The following is an 8,779-nucleotide window of genomic DNA, read 5'->3' as shown; positions in this document are numbered from 1 at the left end:
AGAAGCTGATTAGCGGAAGTCAAGGAAGAGGTTGCCGACGAAACACTGAGCGAGGAGTAGTGGGAGGTGAGGCCGAAGACGGGGGCGTAGTTTAAATGGCAAGATGGTGGCACTTGGTGGCTGACTGTAGGGGAGGTTGTTTAAAAATCATTTCAATCGGGCGATTTGCCCTGATTGATGTAACCCTTCCATGCCAGATGTCCCGATCGAATGATCAGGCATGAATGTCACGTCTGGCTTTTAGTCATATCGGTCGTTTGCTAGTTTAAATATCTCATCTACGCACACGATGGCTAGTTCTCTAACTGAACTAGCTGATGATCCTGGCCGTTGTCTGTTCATCCTCTTAGCATCTAGCGTTATTCGCCATGCCGAAATAATCCACATTCACCATTCTGCATCCCGTGATTTCAGTGTGCCCTGGGCTCGGGTGGTTCCATGCTATTTAACCCCGTATAACTACGAACTGCTTTCTGTAGTGAGGTATTGGTTCGGTAGCTCCAGTGTTTTGAGATGGTAGAACCACCACGTAGCCACTACTACTCCCAGATCTTCGCTTACTAGGAGTAGTAGCACCTGTCAAGGCGTTTACGAATAATAGGAAATTAATATTATATATATTTAATATTTATACTATAATATAGTAACCTATAAATGTGAACTACTGTTACTATTCTTCGCAGAAAAAGACACGAACGTCTTACATTTCCCTTCTTTTGTTCTTCCCTTTACAAATCTCATGGTTATTTTATTTAAGATCCATCCCGGTGATCTCAAGTCCTCGATCCTTAAATTTTCATTTATCATATTTTCCACGATATTTCGATAATACGGGGCTAGTTTAAACGTATATACCATATTTTCAGTACATACGTTCTCTTATTTCCTATATATATATATATATATGTGTGTGTGTGTGTGTGTGCGTATATATTATGGTAGATTAAAAGAGCGGGTTTTGTTTTTCATATAGTTGTATGTGCATACCATTTGCTAGGTACGATTCGCAATTCTGTTTATATATATATTTATATATATATATAAATGTTTTATGAGCATATATACACGACTGAAAAACAGGAAACAGGGGGATATATGGAACGAGAAGACAAATACGCATCCATTGTGATTATAGCGTAAAACGAAAGCAACCTTGTAATCATTTCATTATTACGCAGTTTATACAAAAAACACACTAAACATACATACATCATGTGTATATATAGATATATATTATGCAGAGATAGGGAGCATTTAATGCGTTTTTAATGTATATTAATAAAAATGGAAACTATCCATAACTGGCGCAAAATTTTATCAACAGGATATGTAATGAGTCGTCAACCTTTCCATATATATTAGGATATACATGCATACAAACATTATATATATATATATAGACACACATACACACACATATATATATATATATATATATATATAATCACGATCATTTGGAAAGATATTGTAATTTTTTTTTTAAATCGGGAAGTATATATTTTATGAGGCGTATTTCATGTTTGTGAATAACTCGTTTTTCAGGGTATTTTGGTTAAAAAAAAAAAAAAAAAGCGGGGGTGGTAGAAGTCTACCTTAGAACGAAAATATATATAGCACACACATATGCACAGAACATAGAGGATATCCCATCAAATCAGCATTTTTATATTCGTAAACATGACACTCGGAACACATGGCATATATATATGTATTCAATATATATGGGATCGAACACTGTGAAATGTTAATTTTTAGCGAAAACAGGTCGTGATCAAATATTAATTCCTGCTTGTGCTTATTTAATTTCAATTCCGACCCCGCCAGTGTCCAGGCGCGGAAGATATAAACATCAGCAACTTTATTTCCCCTTAAATCCTTAGCTCAGCCATCGCTGGAAATCTTGATTTTATGACTGATTATCCTCAGATAAAATATTTTGATTGCATTACTGCCTCCTTTAAGCGATCATACGATTTAGATAAACTGCCTTATATACATATACCTTATATATATATATATATATATATATATATATATATATATATGTGTGTGTGTCTATATATCGTCGAACCATCCATGAGTCAGAAATATCTATACTTATATGTGTGTCTGTGCATTTGTCTCCCCAACCCCCGTTTGACAACGGGTGTTGGTTTGTTTACGTGCTAATAACTTCGCAGTTTGGGTTTAGGGATCGATAGAATGAATGTATACCTGACTTACAAAAAAAAAAGAAGCACTGGGGTTGATTTTTTTTCTTTCTTTTTCGTCTAAACCATTGAAGGCGGTGCCCTTTCGTGGCCGCAATCCAATGACTGAAGCGAACATAAATGTGTGGGTGGGGAATCATCAGCTCCTGTTGCCTTTTCTCCAGCTGGGGCTGAAAACAACAAACCCTCAACAATGTTAGAGAGGGATGATAAGGTAAAGGTCTTTTGTGAAATTGTTCTCCCCCTTGTAGCAGAGGATGTGATGATTAGCATCTGATAGCACAGGCCAACTCAGAACCTGGCTCATCAACCCATCCAACCCATGTCAGCAAGGAAAATGGACATTAAATGATGCATGTATAATAGCAGCAATGCTACACTAATTTATAATCTCATGTAACATATATGCTAATAACATTTTTTTTAATGGCTTAGAGGAGAAATGGTGGCATTCATGATGACCCTTTGGGCCTCTGAGATTTGATCCACGTTTGTAACAGAAGGGACTTTGCTGCAGTTATGTGGGGAGCGGGGTGTGATGATAAACAGGGCAACCAAAAGTTGCCCTTTAATTTCAAACTCCTGCAAATCCTTCTGCAGCTTGTCTCATGGCATGCAGTCGCGGTCATCTGCTTTTCCAAGGTCAACAAAGCACGCATGCAATTCTTGGTAATATTCCAATGATTTAAGGCACCAAGCGATCGGAATTGTTCACAGGCAAAATACTTAGCTGCATTCCATTTATCTTTATGTTCAAATTCCAACTACAGCCAACTTTTCCTTTCATCCTTTCAGGGTCGATAAAATAAGTAACAGTGATACACTGGGTCAATGTAATTGACTTACCTTCCCCACTCCATGAACTTGCTGGCCTTGTGCAAAAATTTGAAATAAATATTCTGATACATTATTTATGTTTGACGGATATTTGTCCTCATCTTGTTTGTTGTTAACACAACGTTTCGGCTGATATACCCTCCAGCCTTCATCAGGTGTCTTGGGGAAATTTCGAAGGTATTTTTCAATGTTATTATTATTATTATTATTATCATTATTATTATTGTTGTTGTTATTCAGGTCACTGCCTAGAATCAAACTTGGAATCTTGGGATTAGTAGCCTGCTCTCTTAACCACTATGCCATATGCCCATAGTGGTTAAGAGCGTGGGCTATTAATCATCATCATCATCGTTTAACGTCCGCTTTCCATGCTAGCATGGGTTGGACGATTTGACTGAGGACTGGTGAAATCGGATGGCAACACCAGGCTCCAATCTAATTTGGCAGAGTTTCTACAGCTGGATGCCCTTCCTAACGCCAACCACTCAGAGAGTGTAGTGGGTGCTTTTACGTGTCACCCGCACGAAAACGGCCACGCTCGAAATGGTGTCTTTTATGTGCCACCCGCACAAGCCAGTCCAGGGGCACTGGCAACGATCTCACTCGAAAATCCTACGGGAGCCAGTCAGGCGGTACTGGCAACGGCCATGCTCAAAATGGTGCATCTCATGTGCCACCCGCACAAGAGCCAGTCCAGGGGGCACTGGCAACGATCTTACTTGGCTTGCCGGGTCTTCTCACGCACAGCACATTTCCAAAGGTCTCGGTCAGTAGTCATCGCCTCGGTGAGGCCCAATGTACGAAGGTCTTGCCTCACCACCTCAGCCCAGGTCTTCCTGGGCCTACCTCTTCCACGGGTTCCCTCAACTGTTAGGGTGTGGCACTTTTTCACGCAGCTATCCTCATCCATTCTCACCACATGTCCATACCAGCGCAATCGTCTCTCTTGCACACCACAACTGATGTTTCTAATGTTCAGCTTTTCTCTCAAGATACTTACACTCTGATGGGTATTCACATTAGAAAAATGCCCTAGGAATGAGAACCCAGGTTCGAAATTTCCCCAAGACACCTGATGAAGGCTGGAGGGTATATCAGCCAAAACGTTGTGTTAACAACAAAGATGAGGACAAATATCCGTCAAATGTAAATAATGTACTTAATTCCTCATCTCTTAAATATAGAAATGTATGTGTCTATTGCACAGGTATCAGCAGGTGTAAATGAAGTGAAAGCACCTGAAATACATTGGATCTCAAAGCCTTTGTATTGTTCTGTGAAATATCAGTTTGCACTTTGATTATTTGTCGATATCTTTAATATAAAGTTGCGGCTGCACCAACCATACATTTTGGACTTTGTCATTTCCTTCTTTATCAGCAGCGTTCACATGTCACAGAATCCTTCATATTTAAAAAAAATCAACTCTTGTTCATGTTGCTGTTGTTGTTCAACCCCAGGTCAGTCTTGACCAAGGAATTCTATGATCAAATTAGTCCAGCCATGATCAATCATATTTGAGACATTTATCTCATGTCTTATTCATTTTCTTTAACATAACATCGGTGTATACTTTGAGGGAAATTTGGCAGCTATAGCTAGCAGATTGACCAACCTCTTGGAGGCTTTTGCACATGTTTATTATTGTTGTTGTGTAATACCTGGTCAGTCTTGTTGATGTTTATTTCTTTGTTGACCACAGGTGGGGGATAAACATAGAGGGGACAAACAAGAACTGACAAAGGGATTAAGTCAATTACATCGACCCCCAGTATGCAACTGGTACTTATTTAATCAACCCCGAAAGGATGAAAGGCAAAGTTGACCTCGGTGGAATTTGAACTCAGAACATAAAGATAGGACAAAATACCGCTAAGCATTTCACCTGGTATGCTAACGTTTCTGCCAGCTCTCTGCCTTGTTAATATTGTTTTGTTTTATATCTTCTTCCGACCCAGTGAATCCGGAATGACATTATCTTAGGCAGGAAGATTTTGGTGTGAGGGAGAAATGACCATCACTACTAAAAGGTTGGGTGGGCAAGTAGAACAGCAGTTTTCAACTTTTCTATGTATAGATGGATGGATGGAAGCTTACATACACGTCAGGTCCCTCTTACAGCAACTCAACTGGCAACATTATTTAGTAAGGAAGGTGGTTTTCATGACACACTCAGTAGGATGAAAAACAAAACCTGTGAAAATGCAGATGAACTCAGCAGAATGAAGGACCACCCAACAGCTGGGAGTGAAAGACCCCTAGTCTTTGCTTGGACATCTCACAAGGAGATGGAAAACTCTGATGCAACACCAACAACTTCATTTGTAGCAAGTGATGTAGACTTGTTCTTCTTCTCTGACAAATGCCTAAATTGTTTAGAGAACGGAAATGGCCCCCCTGCAATCCTCTCTTCGCTTTGAAAAAACCTTCAGCCTCAGGCCAGCTGATGATGATACCTACTGAGCCAGAAACACATGACCATCCCCTTATCTCCAGACAATAAACCTGTCTTTCTCCTTAATGGCATCTCAACTTTAGGGAATTCTTAGATCTTGAGATTATCTCCCCTTCTCAAGTGCAGCTTATCTTAATTGCCATTTGGTAATTATGGTATATCCTCTGGAGGTGGATATAATATTAATAAATCAACAATGTATGCATGTGTGAGTTAAAACTTACTTGCAAGGATGTGTGAGTTAGTTTGTCACACTCAATTTCCTCACTTTCTTGAGTTATCTCCCTTCCGCCCCCCCGCCCCCCCCCCCCAACGCTGGTGCCATTTCGCTCAAGTACCCAGCAACATTTGCCCTACACCAATTTACAAATACTGTTTTGTCAATCTTACCATAATGGAACAGGAGCCGGTTGTTGTGTACTGGCATCGACCACATTCACATGGTGCTTTTTACATGTGTGTGTAGGGGTGGGGGTGAAAAGAAAGACAAAAGAAAAACAAGTTTCTTTTTTAAACACTCTTTATTTCATGGAAGATGAGTGAAAAGAATTTGTTTTCATATTTTTACATTTCTTCTTTTTTTTTTTTTAAATTTATTCTTGTGACATGTGAATCATGTGTGACAGAGTTCAAATCTTGGACAGGCATATGTGACAAACAACCCCACCCCTAACCCTCCAAAAAACAAATAATATAACCAAAACAAAACAAAAAATGAAATATATACACATTAAGTAGAATTGGTTATAATTCATTTTGCAACATGGATTGGAAGAACCATAATGAATAAATAAATGCATAAATAAATATATTAATTAATACATAATTGATAAAGCAAAAAATGTTCACACACAAAATCAGTAGTAGTAGTAGTAGTAGCAGTAGTAGCAGCAGCAGCAGCAGCAACAACTTGTTGTAGTGGTAGTAGTAGTAGTATTGATGTATTTTACTTTGTTATGACACCAAAGATTTATGGAGGAAAACAAGCGAGATGTTGTGGTGTTCATGCAGAAAGATACCAGTAATATATAAGGTTTATGTAGCAGTTTAAACCTGGAACTGACACTCAATCATATACTTGATTCACAAAAATGTCATAGCCACAACAATAACAACAATAACAACAACAATATTCAATTTGATTTAATGGTCATCTTTCAAGTCTGAGAGAAATGGTTCTGTAATTTCTTTTGCTGGACAACCTCGGCTGTGAGTAGTGCTAAAACTGGTACTGTGTCTCATACCTAAGGAGCCAGCAGTGGTAGGCTATGTCCCATCTCTACGTCGGCTGTTAGCAACAGCAATCTGGAGTCCCTCTCTGTGTCGGCTGTTAGCAACGACAAACTAATGTCTTTCTCTTCCTGACTCGGCTGTTAACAGCAGCAATCTAGCATCTCTCTCTCTCTCTCTCTCTCTCTATCTCTCTCTCTCTCTGTGTCTTGGCTTTTAGCAGCAGCAAATTAGTATCCCTCTCCGTATCGGCTGTTAGTAATACTAAACAAGTACTGTGTCTAAAGAAAGTAGCCAGCAGTGGCATACTCTGTCCCATCTCGATCAGCTGTTATCACTGGTACACTTGCATCTTCATCTCTGTCTCGGCTGTTTTCAGTAGTAAACTCGTACCTTCTATTATCACATTGTCTGTAGTTACTGGCAGCATTCTTGACCTCAGTGGTCATTTGTAAATAGTCCAGTATCTACCTGGATTTCAGCTGTTAAAAATGGTGTACTGCAGTCATTCTCGACCTCAGTTGTCAGCAGTGGTCATCTGGAGCCTGTTCTGGTCTTGGCTGTCAGAATGGTAAATAGGTTCTTTCATTTCAGCTGATGGGCAACAAAAACATTATTGGCAAACTTCAATTACAGTTGTCAGTAATGGTATCTAAGCTAGTCCCTAACTTCAGTTTCGCTGTCAATACTAGTAAACTAATGTCTTCTATCCATTATTAATGGCTATCCTGGCCTTGGTTCTCAGCAAAGAGCTGTGTATTTAAGATTACATATTCCAGCATGTTCTTCCTTGTAGTTGTTGGTGTTGCAGTTGTTGCTAGCCAGTCCATACGCAGCTAGCCTATGATTGAAAGGCTCTCAAGATATGATCGTGCAGTCTTTATATTTTTTTTATTCTTCCAGACATGGTGTATCTAGGGTTACATTATGCAAAGTGTGTCCTTTATTTTTTTAAGATGGTACAGTGTGATTTTGAGGAACATTTGGAATATTTCTCATAGCTCTGATTTCTTTGTTGGCTCAAACGGTCAAAAGTTTTTTTAAGAGGAGACAAAAATAACAAGACACATCAATCAAGCATTTTTTCAACAGCCAAGAATACAAAGACATGAAAGTTGAAAAAAATTCTTTGGAAAGAACAGAAACAGGAAGCTGTAACATTCATGGTTTTCTGAAGAGTGACACAAAAGTGGAAAATGCTTTGAAGCAGCAACAAAAATTAGGAAGACAATGTGAATTTCAGGCCTTTTTGACAAACCAGGTTATTAGCAACGCAATTAAACCTCTCCGAAGTTGTCTGCTGCCTTTGTACAGGGGTAGAGGGGCTTTGATGGTTTTGCAGATTCAGAGAGCAATGCTTAGGGAATTATTCACCTCTTGACAAGCTGATAATTTGAAAGATACAAAAACTAGATAAATCCAAATTAATAAAAAAACAAACACAAAAAAGAACAATGGTCCAGGTTGTTGAATTTCACAAAGGATTGTGTTGAAGCAAGATTATCTGTCTCAATTGTGTAACCATTTAGCATTATGTCGATGGAAAATAAATCTACTGAAAACCTTCTTCTCAATCCCTCTACCCCACATTCTTAGATGAGGTTGTAATTCATCCCTGTAGACAGAGGCAGTGGGAGCACGGTAAAATTTGATCAGTGTTTTGCTAGCATGCAATGTTGGAACAAAATAAATGCAGATTTAAGTTTTAAAGTTATTTTTTTGTTGTTTTCTTTTTAAAGGGAAATCATTCTAACGATATGAATATTAATTTCATATCGGAGAAACAGCTTTATATCAGACAACAACAACAATAATGACACCAGCAATAACAACAACAACAACAATAACAATGAGATATTCATGCAAAGCAATTTCAACTGGGATTTGTAACCGTTTCAAACGTGGTTTGCTTATAGATTTCCAATCAACATTACAACCAGGTGGAAAGAACAATTCTTTTAGACAGATTCTAGGCTTTGAATTTATATGACAAGAAAACATGATAGTCTGTTGTTTAGGGCTCTTTTTTAATAATGGGGTTTCA

Source organism: Octopus bimaculoides, chromosome 11 (genome assembly GCF_046866305.1).
Source record: "Octopus bimaculoides isolate indiv1 chromosome 11, ASM4686630v1, whole genome shotgun sequence".
Classification (NCBI taxonomy): domain Eukaryota; kingdom Metazoa; phylum Mollusca; class Cephalopoda; order Octopoda; family Octopodidae; genus Octopus; species Octopus bimaculoides.
The sequence above is the reverse complement of the archived record's forward strand: the minus strand, read 5'-3'. Positions refer to the sequence as shown.